Source organism: Eublepharis macularius, chromosome 1 (genome assembly GCF_028583425.1).
Source record: "Eublepharis macularius isolate TG4126 chromosome 1, MPM_Emac_v1.0, whole genome shotgun sequence".
NCBI classification, from domain to species: domain Eukaryota; kingdom Metazoa; phylum Chordata; class Lepidosauria; order Squamata; family Eublepharidae; genus Eublepharis; species Eublepharis macularius.
This window is the reverse complement of record NC_072790.1, coordinates 27,231,068-27,248,002: the sequence shown is the minus strand read 5'-3', so window position 1 is coordinate 27,248,002 and position 16,935 is coordinate 27,231,068.

Sequence of the window (16,935 nt, the reverse complement as noted above, 5' to 3'; positions counted from 1 at the left end):
TGGCCGCAACAGCCACCGGAGACGGGGGATTCTGATTCTGCAATCGGTGAAGGACCTGTCCTGAAGACCCGTGTCCAGAAGATCCCCGTCCTGAACAGCCGATCGTACCAGGGGATGACGGAACCGGCGGAGGAGATGGAGAACCGAGCCCAGAAGACCCCCGTCCCGACCGTCCAATCATTCCCGTGGATGGAGGAACCGGAGGAGGTGAGGAACCAGGACCACCCCTGAGGCCCACGTCCCCTATAGTACCTCCACCCACGACCCAAGCGAATCAGCCACCAAGCCTCCTGAGAGGGGATCCTCCGCGAGTCATCCCGGGGACGAGCAGAATTGGAAGAGGTACTACTGCCAGGCCACACCAAACGCCGGGGCCGCGGGGGGCTATAGCGCCTCTCCAACCTATTTCTCCTCACCCATCCCCGTTGCAACCGGCACCCCAAGGGCCAACTTCTGCTCCTCTTCTACCAGCGCCAGCGCCCAGATTACCAACTCCTCAAGGCCCACCGCCTGTGCAGCCGGTACCCTTACGGCCAGCGCCGCTACAACCCGTACCTGGAGGGCCTCCCCAGCCGATTCCGAGAGGGCCTCCCCCACAACAACCTCAACCTTATCCTCAGCAACCTCCGCAGCCGCGTCCACCAACACCGTGACAGCCTCCTCTACAACTTGCCCCGCTCGACGTCTACCCGATGCCGGCACCAGCTCCCCGGCAAGAACTTCCCATGGGATGGGTTAAGCTGGAAGCTACGTTCGACGGAGATCCTTCCAAACTGGGATTTTTCCTTGTCCAAGCAGTACAGTTCTTCAACCGATGGGGACATCTATTTGGAAGTGAAGCCAGCCAAATCGAACACCTGGGATCGAGACTTCAAGGCAAAGCTGCTGACTGGTATGTAGGACTTTATGATATTGGTGCCCCCGAGTTGGATACACTTCAAGGGCTAGTGGACGCGCTCCGAGCCCAATACGAAGATCCCCTAGAAGAAACTAGGGCCCGAACTGAATTACAGTCTATTAGGCAAGGCAGCATGTCAGCTAGAGACTATGTTACAAAATTCCGACAGCTCGCTGCCAAATGCCCTAGGTGTGAAGAATCCACCAAAATCATTTTATTCAAACAGGGATTAAATCCTAAGTTGTTGGATAGAGCTCTTATGCAAGATAACCCTCCTACGCTGTTAGGATGGATCCAGTTAACCTGCGAAGTAGAAAATCGCATGCTGGAAGTTCGTTTAGTGGAACAACATCAACAACCCGCGAGCCAAAGGAGCTCCTCAGTTCTCGTTCGAGGGGGCCGAGGGACTGGATACGCTACTCGTGGAGCGAGAGATGCTAGATGGCAACAAGGTTTGTGCCTGCAGTGTGGCCAAAGTGGTCACTTTGCAGCGCAATGTCCGTACCGGCCTGTGGAAAGACCTCTGCTCCAACTAAGACGTCCAGCCCCCGCAACCTACTCGGCGCCACCGTGCCCAACACCAGCCCCCAGATCAGCGAGGGGCAGAGGAGCTCCTCGGAAGAACCTCCCCGAGAGAGGGTTAGAGTTGGAAGAACTTATGGAGTATGATTCCACAGCTCTAACCGGGGAAGAGAATCCAGAAAGTCCCACTTCGGGAAACGAAATGGATCTGTCGTAAAGGGACCCAAACGGCAGATCAAACCTCAGTCCATTCCTGCTTTGAACAGACCTCCAGGGTCCATACTTTTCATACCCGTAATATTAGTAAATCCAGATAGAAAAATGCACATCCGTGTGCAAGCCCTAATAGATTTGGGCTGCTCTAGAGACGTTATTGCCCCAGCCTTGGTGAATGGATTAGTGCTTCCTATACAAGAATTGGAAACGCCCGTCATTTTTGAGCAAATGGACGGTACCAATATGAACCCAGTCACTACTGAAACCACTCCGGTCGTAACCGGCATGGGACACCATTGGGAGGTGCGATCGTTCGTCATTAGTGCCACCGCCAAATACCCCTTGATCCTGGGAAGCCAGTGGTTGTGCGATCACAACCCCTATATAAACTGGCAGAAGGAAGCATCACGTTCAGCCACGACGCCTGTAAAAATCACTGTTGGGATCAAAATTGGGGTGTCGATCCTACCCACAAAGAATCAGCTCTCCTCAGCCAGGAAGAAATTAATCAAATACCCAAGCAATATAGAGCCTACATCCAAGCCTTTACAGAAGAAGAGGCCAATACCTTACCTCCACATAGGAGGACAGACTGTGCTGTGGAAATTTTACCAGGCGCCTCGCTGCCTAAGGGCCGCCTATACCCAATGAGCCCCAACGAAAGAGAAGAACTCCGCAAATTCATTGACACTAATCTTCAAAGAGGATTTATACGACCGGCTAACAGCCCACACGCTGCACCAGTGCTCTTCGTCAAAAAGAAGGATGGGGGCTTAAGGCTGTGCACGGATTTTAGGGGACTTAATGCTGTATCATCCAGCAACGCATACCCCATCCCGCTCATCAGAGACCTTCTCAACGTCGTGGCTCAAGGTAAGATCTTTACAAAATTAGATTTAAAAGATGCCTACTTCCACGTTCGTATCAAAGCAGGGGATGAATGGAAAACCGCTTTTAACACGCCTCTCGGCCAGTATGAATATTTAGTTATGCCGTTTGGTTTAGCTGGGGCCCCGTCGGTTTTCATGTCCATGATCAATGAAGTTTTACATGAATTCTTGTACAAAGGAGTTGTGGTTTACCTAGATGATGTCTTAATCTATTCGGAATCTGAGGAGGAACACGTGGATCTGGTAAAAAGAGTTCTGACTACACTAATGTGTAACAAACTGCCCATTAAACTATCTAAATGTGAATTTCACAAAACAGAACTCACTTATTTGGGCTACTGCATCTCCAAAGATGGTTTAAAAATGGATCCAAGTAAAGTACAAGCAATCCAAAGTTGGCAAACTCCCGCTACTCGCAAGGAACTACAGTCCTTTTTAGGTTTTGCCAACTTCTATAGGGAGTTCATTGCAAACTTTGCTCAACTTACTCTCCCCCTAACCGAACTGTTAAAGACTAAAGACAAGGGGGACAATGCCAAAAAGCCGAGTGCAACCGGCACCCCGAACGTCAATCTTGCGGACCAACCCGTCCGCGCTGGGTAGAACTTGATCTATAAGTCCCGTGGGCCACGAGTTCCTAGGAGCGTCCTTGTCTTTCAGGAGGACGACATCACCTTCTCGTAGATTGGGCTCAGACTTCTCCCACTTGCGTCGGCATTGTAGAGATAGGAGGTACTCTTGTTTCCATCGCTTCCAAAAAGTGTTAGCGAGGAGCTGAACTTGCCTCGCAGCAGAAGCCTCTTATGGGTTTGTTTTCGCTTCATAGATCTTCAGCAGCTATTTGACTTGAGCCATGCTGGTGGGGTCACATGGAACGATGACCTTTTTTATTTCTGTACTGTGAAAGACTGGAAGTGCTGTAGCAATGATGGACATGCAACAATTGCCCTGGGAAGGGAAGAACAGATCAAGTTTGCTTGAAAGTTGGCCACAGTTAAAATATTTGCACGCTGAGGATACAAACGGTTTAGCTGCAGGAAGTGCGCTCCAGAGGGGGGGAAAAATAACATACTGTGGCATGTTCTTCAGAGTGCGTGTCTAGAATGTGAAGTGGCCAGTTCTTCTCATTATGGAAAGATCAAGGTGATGCATTCCTTCCTGTAAACAGCCAGGACAATCTTATTAATTTATACACAGCCCAGGTGGGGCTGTTATCCTGTCACCCTACGGGGAAGCCCCAGACTTGAGAGTTTCACTCCATCTTGCTTTCAAAACAAAATTCCTAGCAATTTAGCCCTAACACAGAGCCTCTTTCTGTAGCCTTCTCCAGTATTTAGGGAGGGAAACATCAGGCATGTTGGGAGGGAATTGCCAGAATTTGATATCAAAACCTCTTGTAGGGATGCCGTTCTCCTGTTGGGCATGGCGGATCACCTGCTCCCACCCTCTGCCTCCCGCCTCTACTAAAACCAGCTGGTGGGGGAGGAAAGGTGAGGGAATGCCAGCCTGGGAGTGCTCCTAGGCAGGGCTTTTTTTCTGGGGAAAGAGGTGGTGGAACTCAGAGGGTTGCCCTCGGAGAAAATGGTCACATGGCTGGTGGCCCCACCCCCTGATCTCCAGACAGAGGGGAGTTGAGATTGCCCTCTGCGCTGCTCCCAATCTAAACTCCCCTCTGTCTGGAGATCAGGGGGCGGGGCCACCAGCCATGTGACCATTTTCAAGAGGTTCCGGAACTCCGTTCCACCGTGTTCCCGCTGGAAAAAAGCCCTGCTCCTAAGGCAGCAAAATGATGTCACCTCCGGGAGTCATGTTATTGTGTTGCCCCTGAGAGCACTTCTGCACTTCTGGGCGAACCCATTTGGGCTCCAAACGGGCTGAATCAGGCCCATTTGGGGCCTGATTTCAGCCCACTGAGAAGCACAGAAATGCTCCCGTACCTGTGCAATGACATCACTTCCCAGAAGTGCACACGTGCGAGGAACACCCAGGAAGGTCTGAGAGGTAAGTGGTGGGCCCTCTACCCTCCCACCAGGAGGATAGGGGGGCTCGGCATCCCTACCCACGAGGCTAAAGGTGAGAGCCTGAAAAATCTGCACTTTACCAGCTTTTCAGATAAATAAGCGCTTGCAAGGAAAATATTTGCCCCGAGGCTAGCAGTCGCAGTCCAAGAGGGAACAGAATAGCCAGAAAAAGCAGCAATTGAGCTGATATAGAATCAAATCAAAGCTCATTCCCCAAGACAGTGAGGCAGCCATGTGCTTGGTGGAAACAACAGAGCAACTGTTGCAAATCCCTTTAAGGGCAAGGCTTATGTGTAACTCTGTTGATTGGTAAATATCCCTATCAGTGATGTAGCTGTTGTTGAGCCACTCTCTTTTCCCTGTTACCCTCTGGCCTCCCGGAACAAGCAGGCCGCAGATCTGAGTGTTTAATTTTGGATTCATTAGCACAGCGATATGAAATAACAGGGTAAGTTGGTTCAGATTTTGATTAACCTCTAAAAAAAACATATTTCGGGAAAAGTCCCCATAACTTGTAAAAGGAACTTCGTATTTAGAGGCAGAAACATTCTGAATGTCAGTGTCCGGAGGCAGCAACAGGGCAGGCTTTTGTGGTGCTGTTGGCTGGCCTTTCCGGGCAACTGGTGGGCTGCTGTTCGGAACAGGTTGTTGGACTAGATGGGCCACTGGTTCTTATGACCTTTCCCCTTCTGCATTACCTATGTATGATTGCACATAAAGGTCAGGTGATACATGCACTGGATAGCGTCTGAATTACCCCAAGAAATTGCATGTACTGGGATACACTTTTTAACAAAATCTGCTGTGTACTCTGCCGGTCTTCTTTGTTCAGAATCTATAAAACTAGTAAGTCAGGAATATCGAGACTTAACCAAGTGTGTGTGTGTGTGTGGGGGGGAGGTAGGGTTTCTGGGTTCCTAAACTCTCTTGGGTGTGTGTGTGTGGGGGGGGGACCTTGCACTTACCTGGTACTTCCCAAAAGTGTTCTGATTGCAGGAGTGCACACACGACCTACGCTTCTGTGATGACGTCACTTCTAGGAGGTGGCGTCATCGTGCCAGCCATGGGTATGCTTCTGTGCTTCGTGCGGGGCCAATCCAGCCTGTTGGGGGCCCAAATTAGCCCCAGAAAATTGCAGATGCATGCTCATGAGTGGTGTGATGATATCACTTCAGGAAATGCAGGGCTTTTTTTCCAGCAGGAACATGGTGGAACGGAATTCTGGAACCTCTTGAAAATGGTCACATGGCCGGTGGCCTCGCTCCCTGATCTCCAGACAGAGGGGAGTTGAGATTGCCCTCCACACTGCTGGAGTGGTGCAGAGGACAATCTAAACTCCCCTCTGTCTGGAGATCAGGGGGTGCAGCTACCAGCCATGTGACCATTTTCGCTGAGGGTGATTTAAACTTTTAAAAACTCCCCCCTTGTTCCAGCTGACCCAAAGTGACGCCATTGGCCCTGGGAGCATGCATGCACTTTGCGCGCACATGGGGCACCACCTCCCACCCGTAGTTGCCCCCTGTGCTGGCAACCCACTGAGTTCCACTACCTCTTTTCCCAGAAAAAGAGCCCTGGGGAAATGACATTGTCACTCCTCACTGGGAGTGCCTCTGGTGCGCACTTTCCTAGATTGCCTGCTGGTGGCTGCTGATCGCCGGTGTGGGGTGGGGTTTGCCACCTCTTCCCAATTGCTATTGATCAGCAGGCAATGGGGCAAAACTCTGGGAAGCCTAGGGGAAGGGGATGTTGCCAACACATAGCTAATAGGTTCTGCTGCCCCTTATGCATGTACATAGACAATCTTCTGGATTCTGAAAGTCCTTGCCTTCAGTGGGGCTAACTTCTGCAAACAGCAATAGAAAGTCATGAGCCTACCTGGCTCTGGAAGACAGGCTTGTCATGACTCAAGTAGTGAGAAAAACACACTCAGCATGTGCTCAGAGGCCCTTTCATAGATTGCTCATTTTGCATATCCAAGATTAAGCCACATTACGTTGCTCCTTTGCACTATATTGTTGCATAAGTTCTACACACTATTCCCCAGTCTTTGCTAACCTTCACTGTAGAATGTTTTCTTCCTTTTTCTCCTGATCCCGAAGAGCGAGGAGATGACATATGGCCAGAATTTAATTGAGTGAGTGCACAGTTCATGTTGGCCAGCAACACATACCAATTCCTTTCTTACTTCCTTTTCCCTTTTCAGACCCTTTGGGATTATCACTTCTGACAATTGACGGTAGACATTTGCCATCCATCGGTGAATGAGATCTTTTCCTCCATACTTCATTCATACATAACCAGGGCTTTTTTTCAGCTGGAACGTGGTGGAATGGAGTTCCGGAACCTCTTGAAAATGGTCACATGGCTGGTGGCCCCACCCCCTGATCTCCAGACAGAGGGGAGTTTAGATTGCCCTCGCAGAGGGCAATCTCAACTCCCCTCTGTCTGGAGATCAGGGGGCGGGGCCACCAGCCATGTGACCATTTTCTCCAAGGGCAACCCACTGAGTTCTACCACCTCTTTTCCCAGAAAAAAAAGCCCTGTACATAACTGTAACTGATTTAAGAAATCTCGGCAGGCGAAACATCAATTACAAGAAAGGCTACCGAGACTCAGTGGCTAAGCATTTCAATGAAACTTGATATCATTCAGAACAGATTACAGAATCCAAAGATGTGGTCTGCAACTCTGCTATAGAACAGCAGGATCTGGTCCAGTGGCACCTTAGAGACCGATAAGATTTTCAGAGTATATACCCTGAAAATTGTGTTGGTCTCTAAGATGCCGTTATACCCAAATCCTGCTGTCCAAGGCAGCTACCTACTATAGTGAGATATAGTAAGAGAGAGAGAGGAAATGTCTCTGAGCCAAGCTACAAGTGAGGAATATCACTTGACTGGCAAGTGAACAGACTCGCATGTATTCCTTCTTGTTCACTTGCTGTTCACTTGCGCTCCAGTTGATCAAGTGGAGAGTAACTGAACAGGGAGGAATACATGTGAGTCTGTCCACTTGCCAGGCAAGGGTCATTCATCACTTGTAGCTTGGCCCTCTGAGAATGGCTGTTATAAACCTGAATACGATATTCAAATGATTAATGGTTATAATCTTTGTAATGGGTATCTATCCTTCTTTAGTGTATTTTGTATTCCTGCTCCTTTTTTTCCCTGTATCCCTTTTATTTTTTTAGAAAATAAAAAATATATTTTGCAAAAAAAAAAAAAAGACAGCTACCTATTGAAAACTCTTCTCTTGGCACATTATTCACAAGATAACTCTCTTTGCAGCCCAGAGACCTAGCATACAACTACAATGTACGCACATATAAATGCATGAAACTGCCTTATTCTGCATTGGCCCATTGGTCCATCAAGGTCACCCTTGTCTACTCAAATTGGCAGCAGTTCTCTAGGGTCTTGGGCTGAGGTCTTTCTCATTGCCTACAACTGGATCCTTTTCAACTGGAGATACTGGGGAATGAACCTGGGAACTTCTGCATGCAAAGCAGGTACTCTACCGGGGAACAAACATCAAGTCCGTGAAATATTGCATGCGATTCTCAATATACTAGCAAAATTATGATGGAGTACATAAGTAGAAGGCACAGGGCTTTTTTTCAGCTGGAACACGGTGGCATGGAGTTCCGGAACCTCTTGAAAATGGTCACATGGCTGAAGCAAGATGGAAGCAATGAACCTCTGAGAAACATCAAAGTATACAGAGAAACAATTGGAAAATTGCTCTACGTAAGTACAGTAACCAGACCTGACATAGCAGCAGCAGTTGGAATACTGTGCAAGAAAAGTGCATCACCAAGTGTGAATGACTGGCAAGCAGTCAAAAGACTGGCAAGATACCTGAGAGGTACTGCACAACTGAAGCTCAAGCTACCAGCAAGCGACAATCCCAGACTAGTGGGATTCATGGATGCTGACTGGGCAGAAGACATCACAGACAGAAAGTGTACCAGTGGACGAGTGTTCTTCTATGGCGGAGGAGCAATCAGTTGGACAAGCAGAAAGCAAGACCTAGTAGTGGCATCAACTACAGAAGCTGAATACATATCAGCAGCAGAAGCATGCCAAGAACTCAAGTGGATTCTACAACTGTTAGAAGACTTTGGGATAGATGAACCCAAGCCTATACAACTCTTTGAAGATAATCAATCTTGCATAAAACTTGCAAATACAGAAAGAATTGGATCAAGAACCAAGCACATTGACATAAAGAATCACATTGTGAGAAATATGCAAGAAGAAGGGCTTGTTGAGCTACAGTCCTACAGAAGAAATGATAGCAGAAATCCTCACCAAGCCACTTGCCAAAGAGAAATTTCAAAGTCTACGTGAAAAACTGAACTTTGTGGACTTTGTACACTAGATGTTGAGAAGGGGTGTTGGAAATAGCCATGTCTGGTGTACTGCAGCAGCACGAAGGGAAGAAGAGCCTACCATGCAGGGGGAAGCAAGGATCACTGAGTTAGGACAGTGAGAGCAGCACCTCTCTTGTTTCCTGGGGGTCATTTCCTTGTCTTGTCTCCTATTGGGCTAAACAGGGCAATATCCGGCTTCTTCTCTCTCCTGCCTCATTCACTCTCTCTGCAAGATGTAGTCAGATAGCAAGGACTCTATCCCTATCTCTCTCTTCACTATCAAGTATGTATTTCCTCAAATAAATTTTTTGCCTCTTTAATCAGCACAGCGTACCTTCTCTGCTCTGTTTACACTCAGCTAACAGAGACTAGGCTATTGAATAATGTCTGCTGATGTAGATAAGCTCTGTTGGGTAGCTCAATATTGCTAAATGTTAATTGTTTACATTTTAATTCAGAAAGGTTTCGCCTATGTGTTAGGCTTTATGCTAGTTTTCAGATTTGCGACTACCATACCCTATTGTATATGTCTTCATTGAATGCCCCTAACTGTTGATCATATTGTATTTTTGCTCTGTGAGTGTTCTAGTTATTGATTATATTGTATTCACTTGCAGTACGTAATCCACCTTGGATCTCAGAGCCAAGCTACAAATGACGAATTACACGAAGACGTGAAGGGAGTCGCAATGTTAGCCGGGAAGCTGAATTTTAAAAGAAATCGGGAGGCCTCGTCAATTTCCCCTCTCTACAGAGCCAGGGACCCCCCACTGCTCAGAGGGTTTGTTAATTTCTTCTTTGCCTCTGAAGGCCCTGTCCCTGTCACCTCTTGTTCTAGGAGGTGAAGAGGAAATTAACAGACCCTCTGAAGAGGGCTCTGTAGATTTGGGAAATTGACAAAGCCTTCCAATCTCTTTTAAAACTCAGCTTCCCGGCTAACATTGTGACTTCCTTCATGTACAGTCCTCGTGTAATTCATCATTTGTAGCTTGGCTCTCAGTGAGAAAGGTAGACTATAAATAAACGACAACAACGGTAATAAAATAAATTGAAGACCACAGGAAGAGGGAAGACTAGCTTTGCTACAAAGGCAATGACCTTGAAAAATTTTTCTGCAGAAATAACCTCTGTTGACAGTAGAGATGGGCATGAACAGAAACAAACAAACAAACATGATGTTCGTTGTTCATTGCCATTCACGAACAGGAACTCACGAACAACCACAAACATGGCCCTGTTCACGAACATGTTCGTGGTTGGCTGTTCGTGGGGGCCAGCAGGCTCTCCTCCAGCCATCATCCAAGTTTGGTCAAGATCCCTGCTGCACCACTCCCAGAAACCTGACCTGAGCAGGAACCAGGAAAGGTACCAATAATAAATCATAGCTTGTCCCCAGAGCCTGGCAGCAGCCCTGGAACTTAAAGGGGTGGATCCCTATCTCACCACATACAAAGAAAATTCAAGCTCCAATGCCCTCTCTCTATCAAAATGCCAACAGCAACTGTCTCTCTCCCTCTCCACTGTCTGCAAAGTCAGAGCTGGGAGCCCCCCTCCCCTCTGGTCTTTGCTCCCTTGTTGTAACAAATTTGGAGCTCCACACTTGAAAGGAAGACCTGCCTATCAAGCTAAATTGGGCTTAGATTGGGGTTTCCAGGGCAACAGCAGGAGTTCAGACAATCCCTGCCTAAGTTGCCAAGGGAATTGATTGCAGGTGCCAGACTGTCTGGCTTGACGAACAGCAACGAACGAGGCTTGCAACGACCACCTGTTCGTTTAGAATGGGGCCTCACGAACAGCTTGTTCGCAAACAGCAGATTGGGCTGTTGGTGGCTTTTTTTGGTTCGTATTGCTGTTTGTGCCCATCTCTAGTTGTCAGTAGTTCCGAGTGTGGAAGGCTCAGACCCTGAAATTCTTCTGGAGGAATGGGTCGGCCCAATTCTTCCCTGAACTACCTGCAGAAGCAGTGAACACATAAGTGCTCACTCCATTGGAACGACTTCTTGGTCATCCTTTCTGTTGTTGCTCTACATAATCCTCTTGCTATTTGTATGTATCAACAAAATACAATCTTTTCAATGAAGACAAAAGGGGGGTTTGTCCCATAGAGAGCCGCCCCAATGGCATGCCAAGCTGTTCACTTCTTAGGTTGGAGCTGTTGGCTCAAACAGTGTTTTTTACTGAACCAGAAAGAGTTCCTGGAATAAAGGGTATTATTTATTTTTTATTATTATGTGACGCAGAGGCACAACGATTTGTAAGCAATGATGATCCATATTGTGGACATGCTAAGATTTCTTTTTCATTATGCTGGGTGATAACGCAAACAAAGGATAAAAGGCACTCCTCGTCAGAAAAGGAACAGGACCCAGTGAAGGAATGAGGAAAAGAGAAGCAAAGTCATGTGACTGCCAGTGGCCCAGATTGGAACAGAAACTTTGAACAGACCCAAATCAGTGTTAATCTGGTGGGATTTCCAACTTCTTTGCTGCTATGACATCTCTGGAACAAATGCTTAAGACAGCGGTTTTCGGATGCTCTACTTGTAAAGAAAGACTCGTTTGGCAAGGAACTCCCGGGCTTCTGTCACAAAACTCAGCATGTTGCAGAGGATTATAGGGCATGTTCTAGAATGCCTACAGGACATGGGCCAAAATATCCAGCAGGCAGTGATGAAAGAGTTGACCTTCACGGATATTGATGTTGCTTTTCATCGAGAGATTCCTGATAAACTTCCACAGTTCTCCAGAACACAGGCTGATTCCACACACATTGGATAATGCACTTCCAATCCTCTTTATTGATCATTTGGAACGGATTTTTTCATGTGCGGAACAAAAAATCCACTTCAAATGATTGATAAAGTGCATTGAAAGTGCATTATCCAATGTGTGCGGAATTAGCCACAGTTTGGAAACTCCTGGTTTAGCACAGGGGCACTCAAATTACTATTTGAATGAATGCTTGTTCTTATGTTAGACAGATTTGTGGAGGAGAGGTCTATCAGTGGCTACTAGCCTTGGTGACCAAAGGCTCTGAATCCCAGTGCTGGGAGGCAACTTCAGAGCAAGGCCTTGGCCTCTATGCCCAGTACTGCCAGGTCCTCCAGTGTGGTCAGGGGATCCCCCACTGCCAGCCTCTGCCCCCCACAGCCACTCATCTGGCTGGCACGGGGAAAAGGCCCAGGGAATGGGCCCGGGATAAAAAAGTCTCCGGGACTAGCTCCCGCTGGCCATGATGACATCACTTCCAGAAGTGATATCATTGTGCCCATGCTCCCGTGCTTTACAGGGTCCCCACTTGGGCCATTTCCAGATGGCTTACCTGAAGCCGCTCCATGCCACAATGTTGTGGATCGTGCCCGGGAAAACGCGAAATATTGCGTTTTCTCGGGTGAGTTTTGTGCGACATCACGCAAAATTCGTGCGAGAAAACGCGCTATTTTGTGTTTTCCCCGGCACGATCCACAACATTGCGGCATGGAGCGACTTCAGGTAAGCCATCTGGAAACGGCCTTGGTGTCATCACAAGTGTGGTGATGATGTCACTTCCGGAAGTGAGATCATTGCGCCTGCTGGGAGTGAGCATGCACATCACGCACACGCAAGCAGTGTGGCCAGGGTAAGTGCTGCTGGGAGGGTAAGGGGATCTGGCAACTCTCTCTATGCCCTGTTGTTGGCCCTCCAGAGTAATTGCCTGGCTACTGTGTAAGCAACGATACTGGACTAGATGGACCACTGATTAAGGAGGCCATTTCATTCACCAAAAACTGATCTAAGGTGATTTCTGGTGGGTACCTATGTTGGTCTGTAATAGAAGAGCAACATCTCAGTCCACTAGCATCTTAAAAGAGCAACTAGATTTTCAGGGTATGAGCTTTCAAGAATCAGAGCCCCCTTCTTCAGATCTGAGATGTTTTCTTTGATCATGGCAGTTATTCCATCTAGTCTGAGAGCCCAACTTCAGGTATGTTCCTATTAAAGAGTTATACGTTTTGGGTTTTTTTTTTTTGAGCACCTGCAAGTGACCCTGAAGTGAGCTGAGACTGAGAGTACCCCTGGGCCTTGGGGCAAAGCAGCTTGCTCCTGCTCTATTCTGTTTCTTGTCCCCACCTCCCGGAGCAAATACAAAATGACATAGTTCTGTCTGCTGTGTTATCGAACTGTTCACCAGGAAATGAATTGAGGTAGATGAGTCAAAATGAGTAATGAATAAGTTCTTAGCAATGACCACAAAAAAAATCCAAAGGCTGTCTAATTGCTTATAGTAGGACACATTTTTGTGCACAGGACAAAACTCAGAATTGCACTCATTAATTATTACCCACATTATTTTTCTATGAAGTAGTGGCAGTGGTTGGAATGTCAGACTAGGATCGAATTCAAATCCTGACTGTGCCATGAAGTTTGCTGGCTGAACTTGAGTCAGTCACTCTCAGTTTAACCTGCCTCACAGAGTTCTTGTGGCATAAAATGTGTACCATCCCAAGCAACGGGGAAGAAAGATAGGATAATAAAGTACTAAGTATTTATTTATTTATTTATTTATTTTTGATTTTTATTCCGCCCTCTCCAAGTAAACAAATAAATGTCGTGAATCCAAATATGAGTACTGTTTTCTTTTAACGCAATACTTTTTGTGAACTGATATGGATTGGTGTGTAGCATCCATGGGTTTGCTTCAGAGACAATCTTTTTTTTAAAACCCTTCTGATACCAATTTGGGAAAAGTTTTGGCATATTATAATGTTAGAAAAGAGCACAAGGTTATATCCAAAGTACTCTGAGCAGAGACTGGAATCTACAAAAATTACACACACACACACACTCACAAACACTTACACACATGGACACCCCCCCTCCCCCGGCAGTGGAAAAGTCTCTCTTTGGATCCAACCGTATACAAAACATTCAGAATCAAAATTAAATTCAAGGTTGACTTTTCCTCTTTGCCTGGGTGCTGTAAAACCATGAAAACCAAAATTCAGTTGCTGCTTCAGGAAAGAAGGAAGAAAATTTCTTATTTGAAATAAGAGAATACAATAAACCTTTCATGGAATCCAGTCCTCTGTAAATAAAAGTTTGTTATAATAAAAGTATTTCTTAGGGGTTTTCCACAAGGAGACAAACGTGTGTAGTTTTCGTGTTGCTGCTGTGGTTGCTAATACAGAGCCGTGGCAACAGAAGTTCCACATGGCAGGTTTCTCTAGCAGATTTTTTTAAATGGGCAGTTTCACAGCATTATATTGATAATACACTTATACGGTTACACTAGAATATGGATCCATTCTCTGAGTTCCCACCTTTCATTAAAAAACAACACAAAAAACCAAGTCTGTCGCCCATTTTGTTGCAGCAGAGTTTTTTAAAAAAAAATATAACTCCACATGGGAAAAGGCTAGAGATTTACTTTTTTCAGGGCTTTTTTTCTGGGAAAAGAGGTGGTGGAACTCAGTGGGTTGCCAGCACAGGGGGCAACTCTTGGCGGGAGGTGGTGCCCCTGGTACCATATGTGCGCGCGCAAAGTGCGTGCGTGCTCCCAGGACCAATGATGTCACTTTGGGTCAGCAGGAACAAGGGGGGAATTTTTAAAAGTTTAAATCAGGCTTGGCAAAAATGGTCACATGGCCAGTGGCCCCACCCCCTGATCTCCAGACAAAGGGGAGTTTAGATTGCCCTCTGTGCTGCGGAGGGTAATCCACTCTGTCTGGAGATCAGGGGGCGGGGCCACCAGCCATGTGACCATTTTCAAGAGGTTTTGGAACTCCATTCCACCATTTTCCAGCTGAAAAAAGCCCTTTTTTTTTTTAAAGTGAAAACTGGAATTCAGAGAACCTGATGCATATTTTGGTATAATGGTATATTGATATAACACTATTAAATCACCAATTTTTTAAAAAAGAAAAAAAACCCTTTGTGTTAGGGAAAGGAAATGGATACTGTGGGGGAAATGGCTACTGTGAGGCAGAACAAGGAAAATCTAAACTTTTCCACGCACACAGCAGCCACCCAGACTTTGCTGTGTTATTTCTCAAAACTTCAACATTAAACAGGTTTGAGAAAGATTGAACAAAAACTGGAGACACCCCCAAAGTGCACAAATGCACCATGAGGCTGGGGGGAAGCAGGAAAAAAAACAACTTCCGAACTTGGGGCAAATAATCTGTGCAGAAACATCTTTATTTCCCTTGTGAGTAGCACAATCAGGGCTCATTTCGAGAGGGAACGCACAGGAATGTAGTTCCGGCAGTTCCCCAAAGAGGTCACATGTCAGGTGGCCCTGCCCACCTGACTCTCGGCCATTTTGGGTCAGTTTCGGCCTGGATTGGGGCCAAAATGGCCCGAATTGGGCCTCTGACGGGTGGTGGATCACTCTCCCACTCATCAGCGGTCTGATCCTGACCATTTTGGGCCCCTTTTCAGCCATTTTCAGCCCCCTTTTTGCCATTTTGGGCCCAATTTAGGCCCTGAATGGCCAGGATTGGGTCCAAAACAGCCAGGATAGGTGATGCCAAGGGGTGTGGCATATGCAAATCAGTTATACTAATGACACACTTCTGGTGATGGCAAGAGGCATGGCATATGCTAATGAGTTATGCTAATGAGTTCCTCCAGCTCTTTTTCTACGAAATGACCCCTGAGCACAATCCTGACAATTCCAGATCTTCTGATATAACTCCAGGACCAGGGCTGTATTATTCATAAGGCTGACTAGGCCGAAGCCTGGGGACCCTGCGGGGACTAGGGGACCGTCCATTTTTTTTGCTGAGGTACACATCCGCATAAACTACAATTAATTGATTCTCTTATATAACCTCTATTAATTAACTGCTTCCTTATTGAAGTGAATCAAATTGTCTCATATTAAAAGAATTATCCATAATTGTTATATTTTAATAAATAATAAAAAATTTATTCACTTCAAAATATTACAGTGTTGAACAATTATACCCCCAAAATGTGCTTTCCTGAAGAGTTCTACTCGTGCAATAAAAATATATAGAAAATTGTGAAAAGAATTCTTCAGGAGACCCTCAAAAGGGATACAGGGCTAGTACCTGCCATACCTAGGGTTGCCAGCCTCCAGGTGGTGGCTGGAGATCTCCCGGAATTACAACTGATCTCCAATTGAAAGAGAGCAGTTACCCTGGAGAAACTGGCTGCTTTGGAGGGTGGACTCTATGGCATTATACCCCAGTGAGTCCACTCCACTCCCCTCCCCAAACCCCACCTCTCTAGGCTCCACCTTCCAAATCTCCAGGAATTTCCCGACCCGGACCTGGAAACCCTAGCCATACCAGGGTAATGCTGTCAGCTGTATTAGGGTGAAAGACTGAAGTGCTCGACGGGGCCCGAAATAACCCAAAGCCTAGGGTTAATGGGTTAATACGGCCCTGTCAGGGATACATTGATCAGCTCTCTAAGCACTTTTGGCTCTGGGACTAGGGACTGCGCTGATTGGAAGTCGTCATCATCGTCTAAAAAAGCCACACTCCACATTCTTTTGTACCATGCTCCCATTTTACTTCCCTCTGCAATAGCTTTTATTTTATTTCAAACACCCCTAGACCACTTGTTTCTTGTTTTTGAACAAAACCAGGGCTTTTTTTCAGAGGGAACGCGGGGGAACGGAGTTCCAGAACCTCTTGAAAATGGTCACATGGCTGGTGGCCCCGCCCCCTGATCTCCAGGCAGAGGGGAGTTGAGATTGACCTCTGCGCCGCTCAGCATGGGGCCACCGCTCAGGGTGGGGCCACCAGCCATGTGACCATTTTCTCTGAGGGCAACCCACTGAGTTCCACCACCTCTTTTCCCAGAAAAAAAGCCCTGAACAAAACAATACTCAAAGCAGCATAGGTTTTAATAAAGAAGCTAAACCTGGTACAGCTTAACAACAAAAATAAAAAGCGGTGGGACTGTAGCAAGCCTCAAGGAAAATGTTTTATATTATATTGATTATTAACTAATAAGTGTTATAATATTGTTCTGATTAACTAACATTTAGAAAGATTAAATAAAA